The sequence below is a fragment of the Macaca thibetana genome, chromosome 12, assembly GCF_024542745.1.
Source record: "Macaca thibetana thibetana isolate TM-01 chromosome 12, ASM2454274v1, whole genome shotgun sequence".
Lineage (NCBI taxonomy): Eukaryota > Metazoa > Chordata > Mammalia > Primates > Cercopithecidae > Macaca > Macaca thibetana.
Genome location: NC_065589.1, coordinates 72,010,397 through 72,024,325, shown reverse-complemented (window position 1 = coordinate 72,024,325; position 13,929 = coordinate 72,010,397).

Genomic DNA, 13,929 nt, shown 5'->3' with positions numbered 1-13,929 from the left:
TTGCCCTGACTGGTCTGGAAGTCCTGAGCTCAAGCGATCTTCTCACCTTGGCCTCCCAAAGTGCTGGGATTATAGGCATAGGCCGCCGTGCTGGGCCAGTACCAAGGATCTTATTTTCTCCTGATAGTAGTCAAGCTGCCTTACTCTTTCCTATTAGGGAAAAGCAAGCTGGATTGTGAATATTTTCCCCCAGATAACTTCAGAGAACAAAAACAAAGAAAACGGCCCAAAGCAGACTCAACCATTTTATAAGCAGAGAAGGACAAAGAACTTTGACTAGATTTCTTATGTTCTTACACACTGGAAGGAAGGAGTGAAAGGACATGCCGTGGAGTCCAATCAAGGCAATGACTCCATGATGCCAGGGTATGGCATTAGTGAAGTGAACAATGGAGCATAGCCTGCAGACCTAGAAGAGCACCTCCCATGTTGGGCCCCTGTGAAGCCAGGGGGACCCTGGGCACATCACAGCAAGAGCTGGAGAATGTCTCCCCGCAGGGCTGGAAGAAATGGTGAATTTCTTGTGGTGCCTGAGGGCACGGCATCCCCACCGGGGGCTTTGGTTTCTTTAAGTTTTATTTTCTTTTTAATTGACAAATAATAATTACATATATTTATGGGATATAATGTGATGTTTTGACACATGTGTACATTGTGGAATGATCAAATCAGCCTAATTAACTTATTCAACACTTCAAATACTTTTTGTTTCTTTGTGGTAAAACATTTAAATTCCATTCTTTTAGCTATTTAGAAATATGCAATCCATTATTATTAACTATAGTCACCATGCCATGTAATAGATCACCAGAAAAGCAGGCCTAGAGTTTCCTCAGAGAATGCATATGGGGTAGCCTGAATAAATAGGTTTTTACTATTAATGTGGTAACCCTGTTTTTCCTTTTATGCAGATGTGGCCTGGGGAAAGATGGGAAAAAGGAGACCAGAGACAAAACTCCAATCTCTTTCCTCCCTTCAGGCTGATCTAAAAACTCACTTTTGGTTGTGTGTTGTGGCTCACACCTATAGTCTCAGCACTTTGGGAAACTGGGGCAGGAGGATTGCTTGAAGCCAGGAGTTTGAGACTGGCCTGGGCAATAAAGTGAGACCCTGTCTCTACAAATAAATAAAACTCACTTTTAAAGTACAAACTGCTTTGCATTCCCTGGAAATGGCAATGTATTTGATAGGCATAGCTTTAGTTTTTATTTTGTCAGAGCAAATCCTTGTAACCTCTCACTTCTTAGGCCACACCATGCCCTCCGCCTGTGTAGACACTCGTGCACTGCATAGGCCGTGTTAAATCCCACTTAATTGATAGCAGAGATTTTCTTCTCCTACTGCTCCTCCTTCCAAAGTAAATTTAAAACGGAGCAAACTTGAAAGAAAAAAGAGAGAGAGAAAGGGAGAAAGAAGAAGGAAAGAAAACAAAAACAAATCTATGGCTTAACTTCTTACCTGTGGGTCTTGGAGAAAACCAGCTGAAAGCAAGGGATGGGAGGAGGTGAGACTTACTGGTGCTCAGTGGACTCCAATTACAACCGAATGGAAAACTGGGGAAAGCACAGACTTCTTGTTTTACTCTAGTCAGGGGGGTCTGAGAGAAGCTGCAGTCCCCCTGGGAGGGAGACTTGGAAAGACGCCTTGTTTTAGTGTTACTTTTACACTAGTGGGGGCCGTGATGGTGGTGAATGGAATAAACAGAAAGGAAAAAGAAAAGCAAAACAACATTTCCTTTGTGCGTTTTTAACAAGAAAGTCCTCATTCTCTCCTCAGGCTTCACAGACGCCACCTAGTGGGCAAACAACCAGCTGACACAGCCCGCAGCTGGGGTCGGCCAGGGTTGACGTTTCACGTCCGCCCTTACTTCATCGGCCCAGTGCAGGAGTGTAAACAGCGCTTTAGCTCCTCGAAGGTTGCCTGTCACGTTTAGGGTAGAAGAAGCAGCTGATCAGGACTGACGGAAGGTGGCTCGGGAGAATCAGGGAGCCCCAAGAGGTGGGACAGAGCAAAGGGAAGTCCTAGGGAAGGGAAGTCCGCATGCCAGCCAGCAGTCAGCAACCAGAAAGGCCGAGGACTGGTCAGGGTTCCAGCAACACCAAGGATCTGGAATCTGGGGTATCTGATGAGGCGATTTGGAACTCACTGGTCCTCAGGACAGAGATCTAATGCTTAGAAGGTCATCACTATTCAAGACAGCAGCATCAGCCTGCAGACATGCAGTGGTGAGGTTCATTCTCGGCAGGAAATAGCTCTCCTCTGATCCACGCTATATTTTATACTACTGTGTGTGCCCTTGTGGGCCTGGAGAAGACTTCTGGGGCCCGAGGAAGTCTGGATATAAGGAATATTGAACATAAGTTTACCAATCAGTTGACCTTCGGAGAGGGAGGTTAGCCTGGATCATGCAAGCAGGCCCAGGGTCATCACTTAAGTCCTTAAAGGCAGAAGGACTCAGGCATGGCAGAATGAGAAGTCAGTGCACGCATGCTGTTTTGCAGACGAAGGGGACCACGTGAAAAGGAATACTGGTGGCCGGGCACAGTGGCTCACGCCTGTAATCCCAGCACTTTGGGAGACTGAGGTGGGCGGATCATGAGGTCAGGAGATCTCCACCATTCTGGCTAACACAGTGAAACCCCGTCTCTACTAAAAATAGAAAAAAGTAGCCGGGAGTGGGATGGCGGGCGCCTGTAGTCCCAGCTACTCGGGAGGCTGAGGCAGGAGAATGGTGTGAACCCGGGAGGCAGAGCTTGCAGTGAGCCAAGATCATGCCACTGCACTCCAGCCTGGGTGACAGAGCGAGACTCCGTCTCAAAAAAAAAAAAAAAAAAAAAAAAAGGAATACTGGTGGCCTCAAGGAAGCAAGGACTTCAGATCTACAACTACAAGAAACTGGATTAGGCCAGCAACCTGAAAGAGCTTGGAGGCTCCTCTCCCAGAGAAGCCTCGCAATGGGAGCCCGGCCTAGCTGACCTCGGGAGCCTGTGCATCTAGGCAGTGAGTCCAGCCAAGCCCACCCAGATTTCTGACCCACTGAACTGTCAGAGAATAAATGGATGTGCTGTAAATTTCCCAATTTATGGTAGCCTGTCAAGCAGCAAAAGAAAACTAAGACCAACTCTAACTGAATTAGCTGGAATGGAGGGTGACTCAAAAGTTACATGGCATAGCCACTTGAGCAAACACTCTTCCCAGCAGTTGGGAGGCTGAGGTGGGAGGTTCACTTGAGCCGGTGATTTCAAGATCAGCCTGGGCAACATTAGCGATACTCTATCACTACAAAAAAAAAATTTTTTTTTTTAATTAGCTGGGTCTGGTAGCATGTGCCTGTAATGCCAGCTACTCTAGTGGCTGAGGTGGCAGGATCACTTGAGTCTGGGAGGTGAAGGCTGCAGTGAGCTATTGCACTACTGCAATCCAGCCTGGGTGACAGAGCAAGACCCTGTCTTGGGAAAGTTTTATTTATTTATTTATTTAAACACCTCAACTCAAACAAATTTGAAATGGGTTTCTTTTTCTCTAACCACTGCCTTCAACTGTATGAAGATACATCTTGGCCGGGCGCGGTGGCTCAAGCCTGTAATCCCAGCACTTTGGGAGGCCGAGACAGGCGGATCACGAGGTCAGGAGATCGAGACCATCCTGGCTAACCCGGTGAAACCCCGTCTCTACTAAAAAAATACAAAAAACTAGCCGGGCGAGGTGGCAGGCGCCTGTAGTCCCAGCTACTCGGGAGGCTGAGGCAGGAGAATGGCGTAAACCTGGGAGGCAGAGCTTGCAGTGAGCTGAGATCTGGCCACTGCACTCCAGCCTGGGCGACAGAGCGAGACTCCGTCTCAAAAAAAAAAAAAAAAAAAAGATACATCTTACTGCCTACTGGATAACAGGTACTCTAACAATATCTTGGGTGGTTTCTTTAACTTTCTGGTCACTCTTAGTTACTAAAAGTCTATTTAATTTAAGGTTCCAACATCATATCTGATTGAAAGCATTCCCTCCCCTCATCTCCTGAGAGCTTGTAACTGCAGGGAACTGAGTACAGGGTGTGACATGAATGACTCTTTTACCCTTCTTCCCCCATCTCTTCTGGCTGGGGTGGCTGCGGCACAGTCTACCCTTGAGACACCATCTCCACAGGACACAAGCTCCTGTGGGCTCTAGTTTCTCTGGGGGGTTGAGTCAGGGGAGGAAGAAGAGAGAAAGGAACAAGTGTCTCCTAATTCAATGGGCGGTGTTGTGGCCTTGTTCCGTGGCTGTCCTGCATCTCTGGCTCTCTTGGGTGCATGAGTTCTTCAGAAGGCTCTTAGCAGGGAGTCTCCCTACTGTACCTTTGCCCATGTAAGAATTCCAGCTCTGGCCCAGCCTCTCTCAATCCCCCTTGGCTCCTGCCAGCCCTCTTGGCCCAACCTCCTTTACCCCTCTCAGGGTCCATTTGACTGATGTGAATATCATACATCCTTGCCACTCCAGCCAGTGGGAGTGAATCCTGCTCCAAATCCATCCTCCTCTCCTGACCCTGCCATTGTTCTTTCATTCTCATTTCCCCTGCTTAGAAAGGCACAGGACAAATTCACATATCTACTCCCTAACCAGACAGACAACAAGAGAATAAAATATCTAAATCTCCCCTTTTCAAGCTTCCCCACATCTATGAGTAAATTGCTTAGAAGTCTTCTCCCATTATTTAGCTTGGAGGGGGAACAGGCATTCCCTCCCCTTCACTAAAGCAATGTTCCTTGCAAAAATCATTGCACGGCTCACAGGGATGAGGGCTTGAATGATGGATGCAAGTAGGAAAACCAATTAAGCCACAGCTTAATACTCCCAAGGGAGGCGCCCAACCCAACAGTTGGTGGCTCTCTTTAGAACATGAGGTATGTAAATCTTTGTCTTCATCTCTGAGCCCCAGACAGCAATTCCTGGGCTCCAGAAACAGTTCTCACTCAACATCCTGTTTCAAAAGTAAGAAATGGTTGGGCTCATGACTGTAATTCCAGCATTTGGGAAGCTGAGGCGGAGGATTCCTTGAGCCTAGGAGTTCAAGATTTCAGTGAGCTATGATTATGCCACTGCACTCCAGCATGGGCAACAGAGCGAGACCCTGTCTCAAAAAAAAAAAAAACCAAAAAAAAAAAAATAAATAGAAGAAATGAAAACTATCTCAACACAAATGCAAAAGTCTTCTTCTTTTTTTGCCTAATGACATAATGTTAATAGATTCACAAGACAGATATGTAGATGTGTACAAACATTGAAATACATCAACTAGGCCGGGCGCGGTGGCTCAAGCCTGTAATCCCAGCACTTTGGGAGGCCGAGACGGGCGGATCATGAGGTCAGGAGATCGAGACCATCCTGGCTAACACGGTGAAACCCCGTCTCTACTAAAAATACAAGAAAATTAGCCAGGCGAGGTGGCGGGCGCCTGTAGTCCCAGCTACTCAGGAGGCTGAGGCAGGAGAATGGCGTGAACCCGGGGGAGCGGAGCTTGCAGTGAGCCGAGATCGCGCCACTGCACTCCAGCCTGGGGCACAGAGCAAGACTCCGCGTCAAAAAAAAAAAAAAAAAAAAAAAAAAAAAAAAAAAAAAAAAATACATCAACTATACAACACAGGATAAGCATGATAAGGCTTAAAGTTCAGGTAAAAAGAAAAATAAAAAGAAAGGTTAGGAGATTTTAGTAGATGAGCTTGCAGTGTGACTTGGCCGCTAAAGCACTTAATGAAATCTGTGGCCAGACACCTCAGAGTATATTGTCCAGCACAGAATGACAATAGCCTCATTGCTCTCCACTCTGCTTGGGCTACATCTGGAGGACTGTGTGCAATTCTGGGAACCACCTGGGAAAGAGCAGGTGGTCAAACAATATTGACAGAGCTCAAAAAAAAAGCAACTGGATGAGAAGGTGCTTATAAGATGCCCCACGGGAATATTTGGACACACTAAGGATGTTTCATTTGGACGTGACTTGAGGACAGGGAGGGGAAATGATTGCTCTTTGAAGGGTGTTAGTAGTTCCAGAGAGTAAAGCTAAAGTAAATGAATGTATAAGTTACAGGAAGGAAGACTGCAACTCAATACAAGAAGAAACATCAAACTTTTCTAATCATACTAATAGTTATCACTGAGTGCTCACTGTGAGCCTAGCACTCGACTTGTATGAACTCATGAAATCTTCACAGCAACCTATAAGGCGGGTACTACTGTTCTTCCTCATTTTATGGATGAGGAGACTTAGTGGCATCAAGATAAGTAACTTGTCCAAGGTTGTAAGCTCTTGAGTGTCAGGGTTTATGCAAACCCAGGCAGTCCAGCTCCAGAACCCATAGTTCACCTGCCGCCCTACACTACCATTCCATGGAGTGGGATGCTCTCCTTCACTCCAAGGGTGCAAGGATTACAGGATTTTCTGCACTGGGTTGGAGGTTTGACTAAGAGTTCTCTGAGGTCCTTCCAAATGCTATAAGACACTAAATGTGATTGTTTTCCACGAAAATAATTTTTCATTTAAAAGTATTCCTTCTTTCATTTGGCAAATATATGTTCACTTAGTATGGGCCAGGCCCCTGTGAATAATAGTATTCACAGATAAAGTCCTTCAAAAACCAGCTTCTCTTGTGTATTTAAAACACGACTGATAACTCTTTTATTTATCCCAAATTTTCAGAAATCCATCTATGAAGGAAATAAAGTACATGCATGCCTTTCACCTTTGCAGTGCTGATTTAGTTTGTTGTAAGTACCAGCTAAACATGTCATCACAGTAGCACTCCAGAGTCTTTTCAGAAACCAAGTCTATGATGACCTATATCTGTACCAAATATTAGTTCCTGGATTTTTTTTTTTTTTTTTTTTTTTTTTTTTTGTCTCTCACCCAGGCTGGAGTGCAGTGGTGATCTCAGCTCACTGCAACCTCCAGGGTTCAAACAATCCTCCTTCCTCAGCCTCCCGAGTAGCTGGGACTACAGGCATGCACCACCATACCCAGCTAATTTTGGTATTTTTTGTAGAGACGGGGTTGTGCCACCTTACCCAGGCTGGTCTCCAACTCCTGAGCTCAAGCAATCTGCCTGCCTCGGCCTCCCAAAGTGCTGGGGTTATGGGTGTGAGCCACCATGCCCAGCTGGACTTTCCTAAGCAACAGTTTATCAATCAATGTGCAGGGAAAATTTGACCCCTTCTCTTTAGAAACTCCACAGTAGCCAGAAATAGAGCTGTTGTTTCTCCCAAGAGAGCTAACATGTTTCTATTACCTCTTCAAGATGTGGAATCCACATAGTGTTCTGTTCTGAAGAGTCAGAGAAGTTTTGAGTCACCTGGAGATCATTCCAGGAGGAATAAAAGACTTCTACATGTAACCAGCTTACATCATATCCAAAATAAACACAAGAAGTATTTAAGCATGACCAAAATGCTGCAATTATTTAATGACAAAACCACATGTAACAGGAGATGGGGACAGTTATTATAAGAACTGGTTGAAGTTTGAGGAAGTTAATTAGTAGAGGAAAACCTGCTCTTTTGTTTTAGAAAAACAGTCCAGTGGATGGATTGGTTATGAACAACTAGCCTCTTTAGGAATTAACCTAGATGGGAAAGAGTTAATTAACAAGAGTTCCATTGCTTTTCACAACAAAATCACAGAAAATTTGAACCTTTCTCTACTGTGCAGGAGACCAAGGTTGTGGAAATACAGGAGAGAAAGTGAAAGAGAAAGCTCCTGGTGGAGGGGGATCTGGGTACGATGGTGTATTCGTTTGCTAGGGCTATGTAACAAAGTATCACAAAGTGGCTTAAATCACAGAAAGGTACTGTCTCACATTTCTAGAGGCTAGAAGTCCAAGATCAAGGTGTTGGCAGAGTTGGTTCCCACTGAGGGAATAATCTGTGCCAGGACTATAGACTTATACATAGCCATCTTGCCCCTCTGTCACTTACTATAATCCCTCTATTTGTGTCTGTCTCTGTGTCCAAATGTCCCCTTCTTTTTTTTTTTTTTTTTTTAATTTTGAGATGGAGTTTTGCTCTTGTTGCCCAGGCTGGAGTGCAGTGGCATAATCTCAGCTCACTGTAACCTCCGCCTCTTGGGTTCAAGTGATTCTCCTGCCTCAGCCTCCTGAGTAGCTGGGATTACAGGCACCTGCCACCAGGCCCGGCTAAGTTTTTGTATTTTTAGTAGAGACAGGGTTTCATCATGTTGGCCAGGCTGGTCTTGAACTCCTGATCTCAGGTGATCCACCCGCCTCAGCCTCCCAAAGTGCAGAAATTACAGGCATGAGCCACCACACCCGGCCAAAATGTCCCCTTCTTGTAAGGATACCAGTCATATTGGATTAGGGCCCACCCTAACAACCTCATTTTAAGTTGATTGTCACTAAAAAGACCTTATCTTCAAATAAGGTCCCATTCTGAGGTACCTGGAGTTAGGACTCCAACATGTCTTTTTCGGAGAATACTCAACTCAACCCCATAACAAATGAAGAAAAGGATGGCTGGGATAAATCCCCCAGGGAAGGATGGCAAGGACCTTTAAGAAAAGCAATGTTTAATAGTCAATTTAAATGGTCTCTTATACCTGTAATCCCAGCACCTTGGGAGGATGAAGTGGGAGGATTGCTTGAGCCAAGGGGTTTGAGACCAGCCTGGGCAACATAAGATGACCCCGTCTCTACAAAAAAAATTTTTAAAGTTTAACTGGGCATGATAGTGTGCACCTGTAGTCTAGCTACTGAAGTGGCTGAGGCAGGAGAATCGCTTGATCCTGGAAGGCAGAGGTTGCAGTAAGCCGAGATTGCGCCACTGCACTCCAGCCTAGACAACAGAGCAAGATTCTGTCTCAAAAAAAAAAAAAAAAAAAAAAAAAAGGAAAGAAAAAGAGGCTGGTCATGGTGGCTCACGCTTGTAATCCCAGCACTTTGGGAGGCCGAGGTGAGTGGATCACCTGAGGTCAGGAGTCTGAGACCAGCCTGGCAAACATGGCAAAACCCCGTCTTTACTAAAAATACAAAAATTAGCAGGGCATGGTGGCGGGCACCTGTCCCAGCTACTAGGGAGACTGAGGTAGGAGAATCACTTGAACCCAGGAGGCGGAGGTTGCAGTGAGCTGAGATTGTGCCACTGCACTCCAGTTTGGGTAACAGAGCGAGACCCTGTCTCAAAAAAAAAAAAAAAAAAAAAAAAAAAGAAAAGAAAAGAAAAAGAAAGTTAGAGCCCCAAAACATCCCAGCCATGGGTGGATGAGGTGCAGATTACTCTGAGATGTTTCTCATGGTCTCCAGATTCCCCAGCGGCACCAAGCTCCTGTTGCCCACGGTGGAAATACACACTTCATTCACTTCCTTCCCCTCCTGGTCTCACTTTCCCACTGCCCCATCGGTGCTTCCTGGCTCAGCTCCTACATGAACTACTTGTGATCAAACTCTAGTCTGTGGGTTTGATACTGGATGATCCTAAAGTTGGACAATAACAAAAAATCTGCAAACTAAAACTGGGATCCGAGAGCTTTCTTAGCATGGAAAAAAATTCTAATATTCTTAATTAACGTTTGTTAATGTCTTTGATAACCCCTTGCCCTGGAAAACAATACTATATCAAAGTCTCTTGTTTCCTTCATGGCTTTCAGCATTAAATTGGAAAAGCTGGAAAACAACAAATATTTGTATTTCTGGAGTTCAATTTTACTTTGCTCCCTGCAAGCACCTTAAAACAGATGGCACCCATTCAGATGGAAATGAGGTATAAAAGTGATTTTTATTAAAATTAACATTCAATTTAGATTTTGCTTTATTATGCATACCACAAATAACTGTGTGAGTTCCCTGTAAAGAGGTTGTATATGTGACATAATTCATAGTTATTCATGCTCTACCAATTACATTGAAAAGATGACTGGAGTTGCCACAGAACCTCAATAATCATTACTATGTAATTTGCAGTTTTCTGGATTAGGGAACTCTTTAGAAGCTGCACATCACTAGCCAATTGTTTTTAGAGAGTACAGTAATGACTGTTATTACTGAGGAGTTGAATGAAGCTCCTTTTTATGCCCTGAAGAGTACCTGATGATATCATTTAAAAAAAAAAAAAAAGTAACCAACAGATAAACAGACAGCAAACCAAGTATGTAACAGTCCAATAATGTGGGCCAACACTGTTGGCTGTGAAAATTACCACAATCTTCCATTGATTTTTATTTCTGTAGTGGGAACACCTGCCTATGCAAGCATACTTAATTAGATGGATTGCCTTGGCCCATGAATGGTATTAGAACAGGTGAAAATAAAGGGAAGATTTCTGAGATTTTGTTTGGTATATAAAAGTGCAATAGGCTGCAAAGAAGACTCAAACTAAGGCAGACTCACCTTATTCAAAACAAACCTAACTGTATCCTCCCTTCCAAACTTGTTGAATATCATGCCCAAACCCAGTTCCACTTCCCTTCAGTAACCTGACCCTGGGCTAGAATTCATTACTACAGCTCGCTTCTCAGAAAATCTTTATTTTCTATAGATAAAGCTCATTAAAATCTTTCTTAAATTTAAGTAGTTGAAAGCAATATTTCCCCTCTGTATTTTTCCCTTTTAAGTTAAACCATAGTAGACTGTATTCAGACATTTTCTGGTGCACAAAAATATTTTTTTCCTCCAGAACAGACCCCAAGCTGAAGTGTTAGGCATTCACCATTTGCTTTCCATCCCACTAACCTCCTTTCTTTTTCCCCACGTCCCTCTTCCTGCAGTCACCTTTAGATGTTCAGTTACACGTCTGAGCAAAGCCTGCTTTTATGACAGTGCCTCATGCCCGCCCATGTGTTACCTTTCCCAGTGATTCCTGCTCTGTAAAATTACCACTAGGCAGTGAATAAGATTTTTGTCCAATCTTAAAGTACCTCAGCCAGTGGGTGGGGGAAGGTATTTGAGGAGGGCCAGGTAGCTTCTGAAGTCTGTGTCCCAGGCTGTACCTTGTCAAGTTATCTTCTCTAACTATGGGTATAGCTGGTGAAACTGCCCACCATCTAGATTTCCCTGCTACAAAAATGGACATCCCTGTCTGAAAACAACCACAATGACAGCACTGGGACTTAGTCTTTGATGCCCTCATTTTCTGCAGCAGTGATTCCAAAATAAAAGCTCCTGCCTTTCACTGGTGAGTTCCCCTAGAAGCCACTGTAATATGTTTATTAAGATCTTTGTGCATGCTCTGTCTCACTATTAGTATTGGGCTCCAGTTTCTAATTTTAGTAAGACTTACACTAGCCAGCTCAGCGAAATAGCCCTCATATTTTTGTTCAACGGTTCAACTCCAACTGTTTTATAACTAAACCATTTTATTTAGTAGTCCCTAAAAGCACCCCATAAAATGCTTCATGAGTGCTTTCTTGGGGCCATTTTAATGAGCAAGACCTACTACATTTTGGAAAGTCCCATAATCAGAATCTCCTTTACTTCTAGAAAACTCCAACTGATGGCAATACAACCTACAGAAAATCTATCACCAGCCAGGTATGGTGGCTCACACCTGTAATCTCAGCACTTTGGGAGGTCAAAGTGGCAGGATTGCTTAAAGCCAAGAGTTCAAGATTAGCCTGGGCAACACAGTGAGATGCCATTTCTACAAAAAATAAATTAGCTGGGTGTAGTGGTGTGTACCTGGAGTCCCAGCTACTTGGGAAGCTGAGGCAGGAAGATTGCTTGAGCCCAGGAGGTTGAGGCTACAGTGAGCCATGATTGTTTCACTGCACTCCAGATGACAGAGCAAGACCTTGTCAAAGAAAGGAAGAAAGAAAAAAAAGAAAGAGAAGAAAGGAAAGAAGGAAGGAAGGAAGGAAGGAAGGAAGGAAGGAAGGAAGGAAGGAAGGAAGGAGGGAGGGAGGGAGGGAGGGGAGGGGAAGGGGAAGGGGAAGGGGAAGGGGAAGGGGAAGGGGAAGGGAAAGGGAAAGGGAAAGGGAAGGGGAAGGGGAAGGGAAGGGAAGGGAGGGGAGGGAGGGGAGGGGGGGAGGGAGGGGAGGGAGGGGAGGGGAGTAATGAAAGAAGGGAGAAAGGGAGAAAGAAAGAGAGAGAGAGGAAGGAAGGGAAGGGAAGGGAGGAAGGAAGGGGGAAGGAAGGAAGGAAGGAAGTAAAGAAGGAAGGAAGGAGAGAAAGAGAAAAGGAAAGAAAGAAAATCTGTTGCCTATGTGGGATGAAATGACAAATTGACAAGACTGACAGAAAGACTGAAGTAGACACATTTGGGTGCTGTTCAACTCTCCCTCCTCAGGAAACTTCCCTCCTTACCCAGTTCTACAGAGGAGGGCCATCAGCAGCTATGTTTATACTATACATCTCCACTGCCCTGGCCACAGCCAACTGGACCTGAGGGGACCATCTAACCAAAGTTGGGCCAATCCAATTCTTTGTCCCAGGAATTTGGAATTGGGACTGAGAACTCAGTTGGCCCGTATATGTTTTGCAAGCTCAGGAGCAAGGGATGGGGGTGAGGGCTGGATGTCACATGCTGCCAGGTGGGCAGGAGAAGTAAGAAAGCCAATCTGAAGAGAAAGGAGAATGAAGGCAACAGGTAGAGAGGACAAGAGATCAAGGGTGCTGCATTGTTTTTTGGGGGATTTTTTTGCCTTTATTTATTTATTTATTTATTCATTTCTTTATTTCCATAGGTTTTTGGGGAACAGGGGTATTTGGTTACATGAGTGAATTCTTTAGTGGTGATTTGTGAGATTTTGGTGCACCCATCACTGGAGCAGTGTACACTGAACCAAATTTGTAGTCTTTTATCCCTCTACCCCTTCTGACTCTTTCCCCCCGAATTCCCACAGTCCATTGTATCAGTCTTATGTCTTTAAGGTGCAGTGTTCTGACCATATCCCAGTCCCTGGGTCCAGCCCTTGCTGAAGCTCAGCTTCACTTTGGCTGCCATCAGATTCCATGAGCACCCCCTGTAGCCTTATGACAAAGCCCTCAGTTCTGCTAAAACTGGCCTCTTCTCATGGCCCACGTGATGTCTTTAAAATGTATCCACACATTCTTTGACACTCCTCCCTTCCAATGATGAAGGCTAATTTCTCTCCCTTTGAATGTGGACTAGACTTAGTGACTCACTTCTAAGAACTACACTGGGGTGGAATTGACCATGTGTGACTTCCAAGGTCAAATCATAAAAGGCATTGCCACTCCACCTTGTTCCATTGCACCTCAACTACTCTGGGGCAGTCCAGCAGCCATGTCTTGAGGATACTCAAGCAGCCTGTGGAGAGGCCCAAGTCAAGAGGCAAGGAGGCCCCGCACATCTACCAGCTGTTCTTCCCAGCCATGGCATGAGCCACCTTGCAAGTGGGTCCTCCAGTCCCATCATGCCTCTCGATAACTGCAGCCATGGTCAACACTGAGACGAAATCCTCATGAAATTCCAAGCAGCACCATCCAGCTAAGTTGCCTCCAGATTCCTGGCCCACAGAAACTGCAAGGATAATCATTGTTTATTGGGTTTGTTTTGTTTTGTTTTGTTTTGCTGTTGTTTGATACAGAGTCTCGCTCTGTCGCCCAGGCTGGAGTGCAATGGCGCGATCTCAGCTCACTGCAACCTCTGCCTCTCGGGCTCAAGCAATTCTCCTGCTTCAGAGGGATTACAGGCATCCACCACGACACCCAGTTAATTTTTGTATTTTTAGTAGAGACAGGATTTCACAATGTTGGCCAGGCTGGTCTCGAACTCCCAACCTCAGGTGATCCACCCGCCTCGGCCTCCCAAAGTACTGGGATTACAGGCATGAGCCACTGCACCCAGCCTGTTTATTGTTTTAAGCCACTAAGTTTTGGGACAATTTGTTATGCAGCAGCCTTCAAGACCCACATGGTCTGGGCACCCTTTTAGTCATTTCTGGCCCCCACACTCTCTGCTCACTATGTTCTGACCATGTGCCTTGCCCCTCAT